The sequence below is a fragment of the Odontesthes bonariensis genome, chromosome 8, assembly GCF_027942865.1.
Source record: "Odontesthes bonariensis isolate fOdoBon6 chromosome 8, fOdoBon6.hap1, whole genome shotgun sequence".
Lineage (NCBI taxonomy): Eukaryota > Metazoa > Chordata > Actinopteri > Atheriniformes > Atherinopsidae > Odontesthes > Odontesthes bonariensis.
This window is the reverse complement of record NC_134513.1, coordinates 26,197,585-26,217,184: the sequence shown is the minus strand read 5'-3', so window position 1 is coordinate 26,217,184 and position 19,600 is coordinate 26,197,585. Positions and strand designations below refer to the sequence as shown.

At 44.2% G+C, this 19,600-nt stretch overlaps 6 non-coding genes across 6 annotated transcripts; 4 read left to right on the top strand and 2 right to left on the bottom strand.

Annotated features, from left to right (window-relative positions):
* Window positions 1–9,796: 9,796 nt before the first annotated feature.
* On the bottom strand, window positions 9,797–9,868 carry trnag-ccc (transfer RNA glycine (anticodon CCC)). Its single transcript has one exon. It is a non-coding gene; the product is annotated as a tRNA-Gly (tRNA).
* Window positions 9,869–12,517: 2,649 nt separating this feature from the next.
* Window positions 12,518–12,589, top strand: trnae-cuc (transfer RNA glutamic acid (anticodon CUC)). The gene has a single exon. It is a non-coding gene; the product is annotated as a tRNA-Glu (tRNA).
* A 1,109-nt stretch (window positions 12,590–13,698) lies between these two features.
* Window positions 13,699–13,770, top strand: trnae-cuc (transfer RNA glutamic acid (anticodon CUC)). The gene has a single exon. It is a non-coding gene; the product is annotated as a tRNA-Glu (tRNA).
* Window positions 13,771–14,900: 1,130 nt separating this feature from the next.
* On the top strand, window positions 14,901–14,972 carry trnae-cuc (transfer RNA glutamic acid (anticodon CUC)). Its single transcript has one exon. It is a non-coding gene; the product is annotated as a tRNA-Glu (tRNA).
* Window positions 14,973–15,728: 756 nt separating this feature from the next.
* Window positions 15,729–15,800, bottom strand: trnag-ccc (transfer RNA glycine (anticodon CCC)). Its single transcript has one exon. It is a non-coding gene; the product is annotated as a tRNA-Gly (tRNA).
* A 1,463-nt stretch (window positions 15,801–17,263) lies between these two features.
* On the top strand, window positions 17,264–17,335 carry trnae-cuc (transfer RNA glutamic acid (anticodon CUC)). Its single transcript has one exon. It is a non-coding gene; the product is annotated as a tRNA-Glu (tRNA).
* Window positions 17,336–19,600: the final 2,265 nt, after the last annotated feature.

Genomic DNA, 19,600 nt, shown 5'->3' with positions numbered 1-19,600 from the left:
TAGTCGCCTACAACTGCAGCTGTTACTGGATTACCCAAAGCTACAACTGACGAAGTATACATATAGATAAACACCCGTACACTCATTCAGATATCGTATATAGGTACTAGAAGATGTAATACAGTACAAAGATGTTAACAAGTCATCTTTGAGTCATCAATTGCGACCAGGTAAGATAAACAGCTAGCTAGCCCTCTCCATAGCACTGCCTGAAACGTAGGCTATATGTTATAAAGTTAGCACGAATAGCTAAACCTATCAACTATCGTCTGTGACAGGCACTGATGAAAACTGCGGTTTAGATTGGTGTATTTATTTAAAATGATTAGGGAAAGTGAGTAAAATGTAACAAATGATATCGCTGGTGTTTCACATTTTAGTGGGACAGATCACTTTTACTGGGTAGGTAGATGTAAAATAACGAGTGACTTCAGGCGAACCCCGCTCCCATCGCGGACACTGATATAACTCATAAGAATAGTAACGCACGATGTTTTAGATAAGTAACTTCAATCTGACTACTAGTTTTGAAATAGTAGTTGCGTTAGACTACTCGTTACTGAAAAAAGTAGTCCGACTACAGTAACGCGTTACCGGCATCACTGATAATAATAATGATGATGATAATTATAATTGTTATTATCATTACATTATTACTCACCTTTTTGGTGGAGTCCAACTTTAAGATGGTGCCCAAGGTGGATGTGAGGCTGGCCTTGATGTGGTCTATGCGTGACAGGATGTCTCTGCCATACACAGACAGCAACCAGTGATCAGTGGGGACGTCAGCGGGCTCTGGGGGCTCCTCGCACACAACTGGGAACAGGCTGGGCCCATTAACAAAGTTAGAGCACTCTTCAAAATAGTGCCCCAACCTATCCAGCCATTCCTCCCCGTGATTTTCTTTCAGCTGTTTTAACAGCCGTGCAGAGCTGTTGCCCTGAGTCCGATCCCGCATCAGGCGGACGACACGTATGTCACAGGCATACCTAAAATTCAGATTTATAAAGTATTTAGTTTACAGTTACATTTACAGATCTATTTATTTTCTATGCCTCAAGTTACCATTTTACAAAATGCACTCCTGTGAGATTTGTTGTGGAACTGGCTGACATATTCCAACTTGTCAAGGACAATTGCCTGATCCAACATTCTGTGCAGACTTATTGAACAAACACACACGCATACACATACATGCTCAATTATAACACATGCAACTCCTCACCTCTTCACTGTCCCATTGCTTAAGGTGTTGTCTTGTGTTTATGTTGCTTTTTTTTTGTGCTGAGGTTTTTGAGATCTCAGACCGTATCCTAATAAGGGTACAGTGTGAAGTAGGATTTTTTTCCCTCCCCTCACCCAATGTTGTTCCCCTTCCTTCTTATCTGGCGGCACCTGCACAGCGGGCTGCGATGCCTGGTCACACTCTCTCTCCCTGTTTGTTTTCTGTGTTGTCTGTCTGGACCGAAACTGGAATTTCCCCTCGGGGATTAATAAAGTATAATTGATTGATTGATTGATTTATCCCCGGCTGCTGCTGACAGTAACAGTGACGTTCCAGGCTCCCCCTGAAAACAACACAAGAGATTTGGAAATCTGCATAAATATGTCTCATTAAAGAAGACCTAGAACTCCATTACTTTAATGAAGACATACTACTGTACTCACAGATGAAACAGTCTCGCAGGTGTGTGCCGGGGTCCGGGAAGATGGAGCAATGCTAGGGGTCCTCACAGAGGAAGGAGATGGGCTGGAGGTCCTCACAGAGGATGGAGATGGGATAGGGGTCCTCACAGAGGATGGAGATGGGATAGGGCTCCTCACAGAGGACGGAGATGGGATAGGGCTCCTCACAGAGGACGGAGATGGGCTCGGTGTTTTCCGGGCTACCAAGTTGGGCTTCACTGAATCTGAAAAAGACCCACCAAAATGGGATTTAGTGAACTGAAATGACAAATGTACACTCATGTAAAGTAAATCCAATATGAATCCCAGCTTCAAAATAAGCATGAAAATGTGTTCTTCGATTTTTCCATCTGAAACATTACAGCATCATCTCATTAATGACAATTACTCATGTCTCGTCTTTCCCCCTGCGTGTCTTTCCCCCTCTCTCTGTCCCCTGCTTCCTGTCTCTCTCCAACTTTCTTCTCATTAAAGGCATAAAAAGCCCAAAAAAATACTTAAAAAAAAAAAAGAGGGGAATCAAACATAATTAAGTATTTATGCACTTTATACAGTTTACAATTGGTATGACATGAAAGCATTAAAAAAATCAAAACCATAGCTTTCTATACCAACAATAATTACAGTCAATTACTTATCTATCTATCTGTCTATTGACATTTTAAATTAAAAGGTTACTACTATACTATAAAGTTAAATGTGTCATTATAGTTTGGTCACAGAACGTGACATCATAATAACACTATTTTATTTAATCCATGGTATATTATTTTTAGCTGTTTAGCTATATTACAGTTTTTCTCTATTGGTTTGGCTCATTTCTTGAAACAGAAATTACATTCTCAAAATTAAGATCATTTGGCATAACACTCTTATAGTTCAGCACAACACCATAGCTAACCTGCAAAAGCACATATCTCTCCCAAAACTGTTCACCCATGCTTCAGACCTGATTTCTTTCCCATGAAAAGAGTCAGTGCCACCCAAATTGCAAAGATCTTTCTCAATTGCTGAGGCTCATTTCTTGAAACAGACCGGACGTTTTAAACACTCTTTAGTACTTTTTGCTAAACTAAACTGAATGGTTCAGCAAAACACCATGGTTCACCAGCAAAAGCTCATATCTCCCCCTAAACAGTTCAGCCATGTGTCAAAATGAAGTTTCTTTCTCATTCAAATAGTCAGTGCCCCAAAATGCATTGTCCTTTTGGCATTGTGTGAGCACTACAAGTCAAAATGTTTAGATGTTTTGTCACTATGGCATAGGACTACCTAACAGAATGCAATAGTGTATAAAACTGAAGGAAAAAAGTTTCACAGTAAGAGTAGCCTCAAAGCACACACAATACACTCATACCAACCATTTTTATTCACACAAATACTGTGAAGTACGTAACTTCCATACAGTATAGTATTGTAGAAGGAAAAGAAAAATATACATAGCACACATATACTGTAATATAAACACAAACAAAAAACAAGCAAAATGATGTGGCCTACAGTACTGTAAATAAATCTGCAGCTTACAGAAAACACTATAGCAACACTTTACTGGTCGCTGTCGTCCCCCTCCCTCATGACCACTGTCCTCACCCTCCTGGCCGTCCAGACGTTGCTGTCTCTCTGGCCACAGATTCTCATCAACATCGCAACGTATATTTTACCTTGCAATGCAACGCAGGAAGAAACGCTGTGCATGCCGCAAACATCCCCTACACTGATCTCCTGTAATGTCTAAACATGCAGCGTCCATTGCATGGAGCAGGAATCTTTGGTCTTGAGCATGATGCTCATACACTCTCCACCTCCAAGCAGAGAAAAACTCCTCAATAGGATTAAGGAAAGGGGAATAAGGTGGGAGCAACTCTTGGATGCATAGTGAACCAAGCCCTGATGAGTGGACCACGATGGAAGTTGACATTGTCCCACACAATCACATAGTGTGGTAGGTGAGACCAGGGGCGTCTGTAGCTTGAGCAAACATTCGGGGCTGTAGCCCAGACATGAAAATAATTTTTAACGGGGGTCAGGGGTTTTTTTTTAAAAAAAGGGGGTGTTAAAATGAAAATTTAACACAGTTCATGACCAGCTGCTTAACATGTTGAATGCCGAGCTGTGAATGTTGGCATTCATGTTTTGATAAAATGCCGAGATCCATTTATCCAAATGCTGACATTGTGTCTTTGTTAGCCTGGTGCGTTCTCACCAAACGCGATGCGAATATTCGCACCGCCTTCATCGCGCGATTGTTGCCGCAGGTGTAAATTAAATTCCATCGCCTCAAACGCCTCTTTCGCACGAGTAAAAAACGAGTGAATAGCTCAAGGGGCTATGGCTGATCGAGTCCTTGTACCTGCTGTGGCAGTCCGAGATTCGTCTGAAACGCACACGCCGTCGTGTCTGGGTCAGTGACATCATCCGGTGGTGCATTCAGCTCGGATAATTTCATCGCCTTCTCCAGGAGTTGCGTCTGGATGACGGCCGCCTCCAGCGGCATCCCAGGCCCACCAGGACCCAGCCCGACGACCCGCTTGGGAGGACCGGCGCCTGCAGCCGGCGTCCCGCCGAGAGATCACGGCACCGATCCTCCCGAGCAGGCCACCAAACTGAGTCCCCGCGAGCCCGAAACACCGCTGAAAGCGGCCGCCACGGGAGGATCGGTGCCGTGATCTCACGGCGGGACGCCGGCTGCAGGCGCTCAGCAGCTGGGCCGAGAGATCGCGGCGCCGGTCCTCCATGAGTTCCGTCTGGATGACGGCCGCCTCCAGCGGCACCCCAGGCCCACCAGGACCCAGTCCGACGACCCGCTCGGGAGGACCGGCGCCGCAATCTCTCGGCAGAACACCATGCCACAGGCGCCCCGCAGCTGAAACGGAGCCGCGGCCCAGCTGCGGAGCGCCTGCAGCCGGCGTCCCGCCGAGAGATCACGGCACCGATCCTCCCGTGACGGCCGCTTCCAGCAGTGTTTCGGGCTCGCCGGGACCCAGTTTGGTGGCCTGCTCGGGAGGATCGGTGCCGTGATCTCTCGGCGGGACGCCGGCTGCAGGCGCTCCGCAGCTGGGCCGCGGCTCCGTTTCAGCTGCGGGGCGCCTGTGGCATGGTGTTCTGCCGAGAGATCGCGGCGCCGGTCCTCCCGAGCGGGTCGTCGGACTGGGTCCTGGTGGGCCTGGGGTGCCGCTGGAGGCGGCCGTCATCCAGACGGAACTCCTGGAGAAGGCGGTGATTTAATTTTTTTATTTTATTTTGTCAGGGACCATGTGCAAAGTACATTAATTACAAAGTAAAGAGATGACCTGCACCAGATTGTAGCTTAGAAGCTAATTTCCATCTGCAGTCCCATCTGCATGTCACAGACAGCGCCTGTCCATCTGTCTCCACGTCACTGTCGTCCAGAATCTCAACGCTGATAGGCTGTCTGGCGCGAATATTTTGCCAAAGTTGGATTTTTTGAACTCGCGCGAATCGCATATTTTCAATCGAGCGGCGGCCACCGCATCACCGCACCGCCTCACCGCTCCTCACCGCGCCTCAGAATCCTGCGGAGCTGGTTACAAAGTTGCATGATGACAGCAGCGCCGCGGTAGTCACCGCTCAAAGTGTGGTCCCGTGACGGAGCTCTCCTTCTTTTTCTTCTTCGTTCTTCTTCTTCTTATTATTATACATATTTTTCTTTATGTCAGTCCAGAGAGATTCGGGGCTGAAGCCCGGAGATTCGGGGCTGAAGCCCCGAATGACCAGGTCTCTCGACGCGCATGGGTGAGACTCAAGAAGACCTCGCTCATATTCAGGGACCAAATTAGTATAAAGGTGGTCCAAGAAGAAGAGGAGCTTCTGTGTGTTGTATGGGCCCAGAGTGGGGATGTGAGTGGCCACACCATTCTCAGAAATGGCAGCACACATAGTTATATTGCCCCCTCGCTGGCCTGGAACATCCACCGTGGCCCGGTGGCCAATAATGTTGCGGCCACGTCTTCGCCCCTTGGCCAGGTTGAAGCCGGCTTCATCTACAAACACGAGGATGTAAGGGGTCTCATTTGCTTCCAATCCCATTATTATCTGCAAAAGTTAGAGTAAAAAAATTACATGTACCCATCATGTGCTTTTTAGCTGTTTTCACACACTGTTTTTATTTACTTCTTTTACTCTGTAAAGCACACTGGGCCTCATGCAAGAACCGTTCGTACGCACAGATTTGTTCTTAAATCGTCCGTACGAGTGATTTAAGAGAATTTGCGCATTTACCACTCTTTTCGTATTTTACGTTTTCTTTCAGGTACGAACAGAATACACGAGTGATCCAGACTTGTCGTAGGAGTTTCGTAAAATAGTCCGCTGTTATTCAAATCACGTTTGCTTGACTAATGGATTGTATATTTAATTACTTTGAAGAAAACATAAATAAATATATACATTATACCCAACAATGATGCTGATATTGTTCTGTTTGACTTAAAATATGCACTAATCGAAGGTTCATTTGAATCTGTATAATACGGGAAGCGTAACCAGCGGCTGTCTTGCTACTTTTGGATGCCTTAGCGCGTCAGGCTCTTGGAAGAGACCGTGTGGAGACAGACGAATGGCTGAGATCGCGATTTAGATTGCCAAGGACTGTGCTGCTACAAATATGCAGCTTAATTGCTAGAGCCACAACTCCAGAGAGAAACACGCCGATCAAACCCAATTCCACCACACATCCAGGACCTCACCATCTTTGGATTTTTGGCCACGGGAACCTTTCAGAGGGAGATTGGAGACAGATCGGAGTGTCCCAGTCCTCTGTGAGTCGTGCGCTCCCCTTGGTCATCAAAGCTCTCATCAGTTTATCACCCACCATGGTACATCAAATTCCCATACACCGCTGTCCAACAAGTACAAATTAAGAGGGACTTTCATGCCGTGGCTGGACTGCCAATCATAATTGGAGCACGAGACACATATACGCATCAAAACACCCGTGCCGTTGTGGAGCGCACTGCTGAAGGCCAGGTGGGTGTGTCTCGATGCAGCGGGGGGCAAAATAGCCCAGAGAAGGCATGCCAGATTTGCGGAATATTGCCATGAACGAGGGTCTCCCACTACCTGAACAGCCCAGGCAGACCAGAAAGTGTGGTGCCAGAAGACCCCCCTCATGGACCACCCCATCAAAGTGCCATCATGATGAGGCAACAACTGATTGCACGGCTTTAGTTGCAGTCATCGAGCGCCTGCCCAGGGCGAGACGTTTTTTTTAAGCCATTTTCATATCAAACCATTTATTTTTTTATTTCGCTGACATAGTATTACAGTTTTTCTCAGTCGCTTTTGGACAATTCTCAGATCAGAGTTGCAATTCTCAAAACTATGTGTTCAATTGTCACATCATTGTGTCACTTGTGCACATCAAACAAGCAGTTTCTCATTTCTTTCAGCAAGTTGCCAATGCTTTGGCACATCCATGCACATGATTATGTACAATTCTCTGCTGTTTCCTACATTATCAATTGCTTTTGTCATGTTGATCAAAATGTATCGTACAGGTCTCTGTTGAACAGTCTCACCCCCCACAACATTAAGGCATTAGTTCATCGTATAGGTCTTTACATGCAAAATGGTTGAACAAGTTGTCATAATATGTCAAGCATATTTCTATACATTTCCATTAGACTTTTGTTCAAAATCTGTCCTGAATTGGTAAATTGCTCCCAGGTGAATGTTGACTTTCTCTAACGACCAATCAACTGACAAATATATATACAGCTGGAGCACAACACAATGTTTCAATGTCTGACAATGGAAGGAATTAGACGGGGCCAACAGCCACAGAAAAGAGGAAGAGGAAGAGGAAGAGGAAGAGGAAGAGGAAGAGGAAGAGGAAGAGGAGTGAGGTTGCGTGGCGGAGGAGTTGGGAGGCAGAACAGAGGAAGAGGCAGAAGAGGCCGAGGACATATGCGCGTTCCAGATGAGATCAGAGCCACCCTTGTGGACCATGTTCTCAATCATGGGCTTACAATGGCAGAGGCTGGTCGAAGGGTGCAGCCAAATGTTGGCAGAACAACTGTGTCCTCAATCGTTCAGACTTTTCGTCGAGAGAACAGGTATGTAATCCAACAATAGGCACTGTTCTGTAATGCTTCATACAATGTAACAGTATTCCACATTACAATATAAGTAAGTATACTTCATACAGTGACATTTTATCTTACTCAATTTTGTGTTTTGCATTGCTATATTGTAGGGTGACCATACGTCCGTATTTCTCGGGACATGTCCGTATTTCATGGGACGCCCGGGACAGGAAGTGAAATACGGACGTATGGTCACCCTACTATATTGTTTCCACATAGGACAGCAAGACAACTTCACAGGGGTGGCAGAGGGCCCCTTTTCACACCTGAACAGGAGGAGGCCATTTGCACCATGGTTATAGAGAACAATGCCATAAGACTTAGGGAGATACAGAGTGCCATTATAGAGGACAACAACATCTTTGCAAACATCCAAACAGTCAGCATCTCAACAATTGACAGGGTACTGAAAAGACACCAAATGCATATGAAACAGCTGTACACTGTTCCCTTTGAAAGAAATGAAGAAAGAGTGAAGGAGCTGCGCTACCATTATGTACAGGTAAAACATGTATGAGCATACAGTAGCCGTACTTCACAGTAAACAGTACAACATTGCATAGTGATATACAGTACAGTAAGTGTGACCTTTACACATTTGCTATGGCTGTAGAAAAGAAGATGCAATATGTGCTGTATACATTTGATGTAACCTTATCAAAATGAAAATGCATGTAACTCATAAAACTAATTTTGTGTATTCTGGATATAGCGTATAATGGAACTGGAAGCAAGCGAGCCACCGCACAGCTTCATCTACATGGATGAGGCTGGCTTCAACCTCACAAAACGCAGAAGGCGTGGGCGAAATGTCATTGGGCACACAGAGCGACAGTTGATGTGCCAGGCCAACGGGGCGGGAACATAACAATGGGTGCTGCCATCTCAGAAAATGTTGTGCTAACGCATATTCCCCTTATTGGTCCATATAACACAGATCGTCTAGTCACCTTTTTAGACGCTCTTTACAGGGATCTCATCCCTGAACATGAGAGGTCAGATTGGAGATGACTTGCCAAAGCATGTGGTAATTTGTGACAATGTCAGCTTCCATCACTCAAACATCATCAGGCAATGGTTTGCAGCTCACAATAGGATGCTGATGGAGTTCCTCCCACCCTACTCCCCATTCCTTAACCCTATTGAAGAGTTTTTCTCTGCGTGGCGTTGGAAAGTGTATGAGCGCCAGCCACATACACAAATTACCCTTCTGGCTGCCATGGATGCAGCGTGTGAGGACATCACAGTAGATGCCTGCAGAGGCTGGATAAAACACTCAAGAAGATTCTTTCCACGCTGCATCGCAGGAGATAATATTCAATGTGACGTGGATGAGAATGTGGCCCAACAGACAGGAACGTCAACAGGTCTAGGAAGACTGTCTACACTGTAATTCCTACAGCACTGTATGTACAGTTTTCCCTTACTAGATTGTAGGTTCACATTTCTACTTTTTCTTTGTGCTATGAAGTGCTGTCTTTTTTTTTTTTTGTACAAATTACAAACAGTAAAAGGGTAATTGTGAATCTTGTCTCTTGTAATCAATCTCACACGTACACTAAGGTGTAAATTACAATAATTGTCATCAAAACTTAGCCATAGTTTACATCAGAACATCCCTCCAGAGTACACTGTTATATTGACAACATGACTAAGCAATTTGACTGTCTTCTCCGTACACAAGGACTTGATATTCTGATGGCACTGACATGTTCATTGACACATATATTTAGTTTTGAGAGATGAACTAAGGATTTTGAGCAAGAGTGGCTTTTGCAGGTCATCCATGGTGTTTTGCTATTTGTCCAAATGGCGTACTGTTTTGAAAATGGCGAGGATGATTCGAGAATTGTACCAAAGCGACTGAGAAAAACTAACTCTTTCCAGCAGCTCTAGGACCATTGTGGCTTTTAAAAACTAAAAGAACTTTGTGTAACATGGTGCTTAATAACATTTTGAGCAGCAACGTACATTTGAAAGCTGATTATACAAGGAGCAGAGAACGCACTGGCCGGGAATCGAACCCAGGTCAACTGCTTGGGAAGCAGCTATTCTCTCCACTATACCACCAATGCCCTGACAGACCCTGATTTAGTCATCTATCAACTGTTTTTCTTGCAGGGCTATGACACACTCACTCTTACTCAGGAATCTTTCTATTTCTCCCAGAAATAAGAGAGAAGTCTAAAGCGTGAAACTTGTTCTTGCTTGGATTTATTCTCCAGATGTGCAGAATTGCTTTCATCTAAGGCTAAAATGTTCACAACTTCAGTACAATGCACTGTGCCAAATAATTTGCCAGTTAGGAAGAGTTCACCACAGTGTTGCAACCTGTACCGTGTGCACTGCTTTTGGGTCCCTGATGGTCTAGTGGTTAGGATTTGGTGCTCTCACCGCCGCGGCCGGGGTTCGATTCCTGGTCAGGGAATGAGGTAATCAGGTTTTGGCACTGTGTGTAGCGTAAACCTAAGACACTTCTGCTTTTGTTATCCAAGGAGATCCAACTAGAATGTCAATTTAATTGAGCCCTGTCACAAATTCAATAGGACCTTGGTTTGTAAGAAGTCATCCTATGCATACCACTTGATTTGAAATAACACTTTACAGCCAGCAGATTTAGTACTTCTCTTTAGAGAAGGGCTCGCTTAACTCTTTTCAGCAGCTCTAGGACCGTTGTGGCTTTTAAAAACTAAAAGAATGATCAAGTTTTTCTGATACTTTGATGTGTAACACGGTGCTTAATAACATCTTGAGCAGCAAAGAGAAATGCCATTTGTCATTAAATGACATGGGCATCCACGAATGATACGGAAAAAGAGAAATTTCATGGTCTATTGTCGGACAAAATGTTTTTGTCCGCGGACTTGGAGCATTTGGTAATCTGGCAGGTGCTGGCCGTCCGTCCGTCCGTCTTGTATTGAGTTTGAGGGAGGCCCGTTTTTTGTGTCGTACGGCACTGTGGAATCTAATCTTCCCCACTTGCTTTGTAGAGGAGGAACTTAGAATGCACATGAGATAACAGACGATCACTTTAACTGAAGAGTCATAGCAAAACATGCTTCCTTGTTTGAAGAGTAGCTAGAGTGCATTAAGCTTGAGACTGTGTTTCCCCAATAAGCCACCCATTGTCTGAACAGAGGTATAGATAGCAAGGTACATTTGAAAGCTAATTATACAAGGAGCAGAGAATGCATTGGCCGGGAATCGAACCCCCGTCAACTGCTTGGGAAGCGGCTATTCTCTCCACTATACCACCAATGCCCTGACAGACCCTGATTTAGTCATCTATCAACTGTTTTTCTTGCAGGGCTATGACACACTCACTCTTACTCAGGAATCTTTCTATTTCTCCCTGAAATAAGAGAGAAGTCTAAAGCGTGAAACTTGTTCTTGCTTGGATTTATTCTCCAGATGTGCACAATTGCTTTCATCTAAGGCTAAAATGTCCACAACTTCAGTACAATGCACTGTGCCAAATAATTTGCCAGTTAGGAAGAGTTCACCACAGTGTTGCAACCTGTACCGTGTGCACTGCTTTTGGGTCCCTGATGGTCTAGTGGCTAGGATTCGGCGCTCTCACAGCCGCGGCTCGGGTTCGATTCCTGGTCAGGGAATGAGGGAATCAGGTTTTTGCACTGTGTTTAGCGTAAACTTAAGACAGTTCTGCTGTTGTTATCGAATGATATCCATCTAGAATGTCAATTTAATTGAGCCCTGTCACAAATTCAATAAGAACGTTGGTTTGTAAGAAGTCAACCTATGCGCACCACTTGATTTGAAATAACACTTTACAGCCAGCAGATTTACTACTTCTCTTTAGAGAAGGGCTCGCTTAACTCTTTCCAGCAGCTCTAGGACCGTTGTGGCTTTTAAAAACTAAAAGAATGATCAAGTTTTTCTGATACTTTGATGTGTAACACGGTGCTTAATAACATCTTGAGCAGCAAAGACAAATGCCATTTGTCATTAAATGACATGGGCATCCACGAATGATACGGAAAAGGAGAAATTTCATGGTCTATTGTCGGACGAAATGTTTTTGTCCGCGGACTTTGAGCATTTGGCGATCTGGCAGGTGCTGGCCGTCCATCCGTCTTCTATTGAGTTTGAGGGAGTCCCGTTTTTTTGTCGTACGACACTGTGGAATCTAATCTTCCCCACTTGCTTTGTAGAGGAGGAACTTAGAATGCACATGAGATAACAGACCATCACTTTAACTGAAGAGTCATAGCAAAACATGCTTCCTTGGTTGAAGAGTAGCTAGAGTGCATTAAGCTTGAGACTGTGTTTCCCCAACAAGCCACCCATTGTCTGAACAGAGGTAGAGATAGCAAGGTACATTTGAAAGCTAATTATACAAGGAGCAGAGAATGCATTGGCCGGGAATCAAACCCCCGTCAACTGCTTGGGAAGCAGCTATCCTCTCCACTATACCACCAATGCCCTGACAGACCCTGATTTAGTCATCTATCAACTGTTTTTCTTGCAGGGCTATGACACACTCACTCTTACTCAGGAATATTTCTATTTCTCCCTGAAATAAGAGAGAAGTCTAAAGCGTGAAACTTGTGCTTCCTTGGATTCATTCTCCAGATGTGCAGAATTGCTTTCATCTAAGGCTAAAATGTCCACAACTTCAGTACAATGCACTGTGCCAAATAATTTGCCAGTTAGGAAGAGTTCACCACAGTGTTGCAACCTGTACCGTGTGCACTGCTTTCGGGTCCCTGATGGTCTAGTGGCTAGGATTCGGCGCTCTCACCGCCGTGGCCTGGGTTTGATACCCGGTCAGGGAATGAGAGAATCAGGTTTTGGCACTGTGTTTAGCGTAAACTTAAGACAGTTATGCTGTTGTTATCGAATGATATCCATCTAGAATGTCAATTTAATTGAGCCCTGTCACAAATTCAATAGGACCTTGGTTTGTAAGAAGTCATCCTATGCGCACCACTTGATTTGAAATAACACTTTACAGCCAGCAGATTTACTACTTCTCTTTAGAGAAGGTCTCGCTTAACTCTTTCCAGCAGCTCTAGGACCGTTGTGGCTTTTAAAAACTAAAAGAATGATCAAGTTTTTCTGATACTTTGATGTGTAACACGGTGCTTAATAACATCTTGAGCAGCAAAGACAAATGCCATTTGTCATTAAATGACATGGGCATCCACGAATGATACGGAAAAGGAGAAATTTCATGGTCTATTGTCGGACGAAATGTTTTTGTCCGCGGACTTGGAGCATATGGCGATCTGGCAGGTGCTGGCCGTCCATCCGTCTTGTATTGAGTTTGAGGGAGTCCCGTTTTTTTGTCGTACGACACTGTGGAATCTAATCTTCCCCACTTGCTTTGTAGAGGAGGAACTTAGAATGCACATGAGATAACAGACCATCACTTTAACTGAAGAGTCATAGCAAAACATGCTTCCTTGGTTGAAGAGTAGCTAGAGTGCATTAAGCTTGAGACTGTGTTTCCCCAACAAGCCACCCATTGTCTGAACAGAGGTAGAGATAGCAATGTACATTTGAAAGCTGATTATACAAGGAGTAGAGAATGCATTGGCCAGGAATCGAACCCAGGTCAACTGCTTGGGAAGCAGCTATTCTCTCCACTATACCACCAATGCCCTGACAGACCCTGATTTAGTCATCTATCAACTGTTTTTCTTGCAGGGCGATGACACACTCACTCTTACTCAGGAATCTTTCTATTTCTCCCTGAAATAAGAGAGAAGTCTAAAGCGTGAAAGTTGTGCTTGCTTGGATTCATTCTCCAGATGTGCAGAATTGATTTCATCTAAGGCTAAAATGTTCAAAACTTCAGTACAATGCATTGTGCCAAATAATTTGCCAGTTAGGAAGAGTTCACGACCGTGTTGCAACCTGTACCGTGTGAACTGCTTTTGGGTCCCTGATGGTCTAGTGGCAAGGATTCGGTGCTCTCACCGCCGCGGCCCGGGTTCAATTCCCGGTCAGGGAATGAGGGAATCAGGTTTTGGCACTGTGTGTAGCGTAAACCTAAGACACTTCTGCTGTTGTTATCCAATGAGATCCAACTAGAATGTCAATTTAATTGAGCCCTGTCACAAATTCAATAGGACCTTGGTTTGTAAGAAGTCATCCTATGCGCACCACTTGATTTGAAATAACACTTTACAGCCAGCAGATTTAGTACTTCTCTTTAGAGAAGGGCTCGCTTAACTCTTTTCAGCAGCTCTAGGACCGTTGTGGCTTTTAAAAACTAAAAGAATGATCAAGTTTTTCTGATACTTTGATGTGTAACACGGTGCTTAATAACATCTTGAGCAGCAAAGAGAAATGCCATTTGTCATTAAATGACATGGGCATCCACGAATGATACGGAAAAAGAGAAATTTCATGGTCTATTGTCGGACAAAATGTTTTTGTCCGCGGACTTGGAGCATTTGGTAATCTGGCAGGTGCTGGCCGTCCGTCCGTCCGTCCGTCCGTCCGTCCGTCCTGTATTGAGTTTGAGGGAGGCCCGTTTTTTGTGTTGTACGGCACTGTGGAATCTAATCTTCCCCACTTGCTTTGTAGAGGAGGAACTTAGAATGCACATGAGATAACAGACGATCACTTTAACTGAAGAGTCATAGCAAAACATGCTTCCTTGGTTGAAGAGTAGCTAGAGTGCATTAAGCTTGAGACTGTGTTTCCCCAACAAGCCACCCATTGTCTGAACAGAGGTAGAGATAGCAAGGTACATTTGAAAGCTAATTATACAAGGAGCAGAGAATGCATTGGCCAGGAATCAAACCCCCGTCAACTGCTTGGGAAGCAGCTATCCTCTCCACTATACCACCAATGCCCTGACAGACCCTGATTTAGTCATCTATCAACTGTTTTTCTTGCAGGGCTATGACACACTCACTCTTACTCAGGAATATTTCTATTTCTCCCTGAAATAAGAGAGAAGTCTAAAGCGTGAAACTTGTGCTTCCTTGGATTCATTCTCCAGATGTGCAGAATTGCTTTCATCTAAGGCTAAAATGTCCACAACTTCAGTACAATGCACTGTGCCAAATAATTTGCCAGTTAGGAAGAGTTCACCACAGTGTTGCAACCTGTACCGTGTGCACTTCTTTCGGGTCCCTGATGGTCTAGTGGCTAGGATTCGGCGCTCTCACCGCCGTGGCCTGGGTTTGATACCCGGTCAGGGAATGAGAGAATCAGGTTTTGGCACTGTGTTTAGCGTAAACTTAAGACAGTTATGCTGTTGTTATCGAATGATATCCATCTAGAATGTCAATTTAATTGAGCCCTGTCACAAATTCAATAGGACCTTGGTTTGTAAGAAGTCATCCTATGCGCACCACTTGATTTGAAATAACACTTTACAGCCAGCAGATTTACTACTTCTCTTTAGAGAAGGTCTCGCTTAATTCTTTCCAGCAGCTCTAGGACCGTTGTGGCTTTTAAAAACTAAAAGAATGATCAAGTTTTTCTGATACTTTGATGTGTAACACGGTGCTTAATAACATCTTGAGCAGCAAAGACAAATGCCATTTGTCATTAAATGACATGGGCATCCACGAATGATACGGAAAAGGAGAAATTTCATGGTCTATTGTCGGACGAAATGTTTTTGTCCACGGACTTGGAGCATATGGCGATCTGGCAGGTGCTGGCCGTCCATCCGTCTTGTATTGAGTTTGAGGGAGTCCCGTTTTTTTGTCGTACGACACTGTGGAATCTAATCTTCTCCACTTGCTTTGTAGAGGAGGAACTTAGAATGCACATGAGATAACAGATCATCACTTTAACTGAAGAGTCATAGCAAAACATGCTTCCTTGGTTGAAGAGTAGCTAGAGTGCATTAAGCTTGAGACTGTGTTTCCCCAATAAGCCACCCATTGTCTGAACAGAAGTATAGATAGCAAGGTACATTTGAAAGCTAATTATACAAGGAGCAGAGAATGCATTGGCCGGGAATCGAACCCGGGTCAACTGCTTGGGAAGCGGCTATTCTCTCCACTATACCACCAATGCCCTGACAGACCCTGATTTGGTCATCTATCAACTGTTTTTCTTGCAGGGCTATGACACACTCACTCTTACTCAGGAATCTTTCTATTTCTCCCTGAAATAAGAGAGAAGTCTAAAGCGTGAAACTTGTTCTTGCTTGGATTTATTCTCCAGATGTGCAGAATTGCTTTCATCTAAGGCTAAAATGTCCACAACTTCAGTACAATGCACTGTGCCAAATAATTTGCCAGTTAGGAAGAGTTCACCACAGTGTTGCAACCTGTACCGTGTGCACTGCTTTTGGGTCCCTGATGGTCTAGTGGCTAGGATTTGGCGCTCTCACCGCCGCGGCTCGGGTTCGATTCCTGGTCAGGGAATGAGGGAATCAGGTTTTTGCACTGTGTTTAGCGTAAACTTAAGACAGTTCTGCTGTTGTTATCGAATGATATCCATCTAGAATGTCAATTTAATTGAGCCCTGTCACAAATTCAATAAGAACGTTGGTTTGTAAGAAGTCAACCTATGCGCACCACTTGATTTGAAATAACACTTTACAGCCAGCAGATTTACTACTTCTCTTTAGAGAAGGGCTCGCTTAACTCTTTTCAGCAGCTCTAGGACCGTTGTGGCTTTTAAAAACTAAAAGAATGATCAAGTTTTTCTGATACTTTGATGTGTGATACGGTGCTTAATAACATCTTGAGCAGCAAAGACAAATGCCATTTGTCATTAAATGACATGGGCATCCACGAATGATACGGAAAAGGAGAAATTTCATGGTCTATTGTCGGACGAAATGTTTTTGTCCGCGGACTTTGAGCATTTGGCGATCTGGCAGGTGCTGGCCGTCCATCCGTCTTGTATTGAGTTTGAGGGAGTCCCGTTTTTTTGTCGTACGACACTGTGGAATCTAATCTTCCCCACTTGCTTTGTAGAGGAGGAACTTAGAATGCACATGAGATAACAGATCATCACTTTAACTGAAGAGTCATAGCAAAACATGCTTCCTTGGTTGAAGAGTAGCTAGAGTGCATTAAGCTTGAGACTGTGTTTCCCCAACAAGCCACCCACTGTCTGAACAGAGGTAGAGATAGCAAGGTACATTTGAAAGCTGATTATACAAGGAGTAGAGAATGCATTGGCCAGGAATCGAACCCCAGTCAACTGCTTGGGAAGCAGCTATTCTCTCCACTATACCACCAATGCCCTGACAGACCCTGATTTAGTCATCTATCAACTGTTTTTCTTGTAGGGCGATGACACACTCACTCTTACTCAGGAATCTTTCTATTTCTCCCTGAAATAAGAGAGAAATCTAAAGCGTGAAAGTTGTGCTTGCTTGGATTCATTCTCCAGATGTGCAGAATTGCTTTCATCTAAGGCTAAAATGTTCAAAACTTCAGTACAATGCATTGTGCCAAATAATTTGCCAGTTAGGAAGAGTTTACGACCGTGTTGCAACCTGTACCGTGTGCACTGCTTTTGGGTCCCTGATGGTCTAGTGGCAAGGATTCGGTGCTCTCACCGCCGTGGCCTGGGTTCGATTCCCGGTCAGGGAATGAGGTAATCAGGTTTTGGCACTGTGTGTAGCGTAAACCTAAGACACTTCTGCTGTTGTTATCCAATGAGATCCAACTAGAATGTCAATTTAATTGAGCCCTGTCACAAATTCAATAGGACCTTGGTTTGTAAGAAGTCATCCTATGCATACCACTTGATTTGAAATAACACTTTACAGCCAGCAGATTTAGTACTTCTCTTTAGAGAAGGGCTCGCTTAACTCTTTTCAGCAGCTCTAGGACCGTTGTGGCTTTTAAAAACTAAAAGAATGATCAAGTTTTTCTGATACTTTGATGTGTAACACGGTGCTTAATAACATCTTGAGCAGCAAAGAGAAATGCCATTTGTCATTAAATGACATGGGCATCCACGAATGATACGGAAAAAGAGAAATTTCATGGTCTATTGTCGGACAAAATGTTTTTGTCCGCGGACTTGAAGCATTTGGTAATCTGGCAGGTGCTGGCCGTCCATCCGTCCGTCCGTCCGTCTTGTATTGAGTTTGAGGGAGGCCCGTTTTTTGTGTCGTACGGCACTGTGGAATCTAATCTTCCCCACTTGCTTTGTAGAGGAGGAACTTAGAATGCACATGAGATAACAGACGATCACTTTAACTGAAGAGTCATAGCAAAACATGCTTCCTTGGTTGAAGAGTAGCTAGAGTGCATTAAGGTTGAGACTGTGTTTCCCCAACAAGCCACCCATTGTATGAACAGAGGTAGAGATAGCAAGGTACATTTGAAAGCTAATTATACAAGGAGCAGAGAATGCATTGGCCGGGAATCGAACCCCCGTCAACTGCTTGGGAAGCAGCTATCCTCTCCACTATACCACCAATGCCCTGACAGACCCTGATTTAGTCATCTATCAACTGTTTTTCTTGCAGGGCTATGACACACTCACTCTTACTCAGGAATCTTTCTATTTCTCCCTGAAATAAGAGAGAAGTCTAAAGCGTGAAACTTGTGCTTCCTTGGATTCATTCTCCAGATGTGCAGAATTGCTTTCATCTAAGGCTAAAATGTCCACAACTTCAGTACAATGCACTGTGCCAAATAATTTGCCAGTTAGGAAGAGTTCACCACAGTGTTGCAGCCTGTACCGTGTGCACTGCTTTCGGGTCACTGATGGTCTAGTGGCTAGGATTCGGCGCTCTCACCGCCGTGGCCTGGGTTTGATACCCGGTCAGGGAATGAGGTAATCAGGTTTTGGCACTGGTTTTAGCGTAAACTTAAGACAGTTCTGCTGTTGTTATCGAATGATATCCATCTAGAATGTCAATTTAATTGAGCCCTGTCACAAATTCAATAGGAACGTTGGTTTGTAAGAAGTCAACCTATGCGCACCACTTGATTTGAAATAACACTTTACAGCCAGCAGATTTAGTACTTCTCTTTAGAGAAGGGCTCGCTTAACTCTTTCCAGCAGCTCTAGGACCATTGTGGCTTTTAAAAACTAAAAGAATGATCAAGTTTTTCTGATACTTTGATGTGTAACACGGTGCTTAATAACATCTTGAGCAGCAAAGACAAATGCCATTTGTCATTAAATGACATGGGCATCCACGAATGATACGGAAAAGGAGAAATTTCATGGTCTATTGTCGGACTAAATGTTTTTGTCCGCGGACTTTGAGCATTTGGCGATCTGGCAGGTGCTGGCCGTCCATCCGTCTTGTATTGAGTTTGAGGGAGTCCCGTTTTTTTGTCGTACGACACTGTGGAATCTAATCTTTCCCACTTGCTTTGTAGAGGAGGAACTTAGAATGCACATGAGATAACAGACCATCACTTTAACTGAAGAGTCATAGCAAAACATGCTTCCTTGGTTGAAGAGTAGCTAGAGTGCATTAAGCTTGAGACTGTGTTTCCCCAACAAGCAACCCATTGTCTGAACAGAGGTATAGATAGCAAGGTACATTTGAAACCTAATTATACAAGGAGCAGAGAATGCATTGGCCAGGAATCGAACCCCAGGCAACTGCTTGGGAAGCAGCTATTCTCTCCACTATACCACCAATGCCCTGACAGACCCTGATTTAGTCATCTATCAACTGTTTTTCTTGCAGGGCTATGACACACTCACTCTTACTCAGGAATCTTTCTATTTCTCCCTGAAATAAGAGAGAAGTCTAAAGCGTGAAACTTGTTCTTGCTTGGATTTATTCTCCAGATGTGCAGAATTGCTTTCATCTAAGGCTAAAATGTCCACAACTTCAGTACAATGCACTGTGCCAAATAATTTGCCAGTTAGGAAGAGTTCAC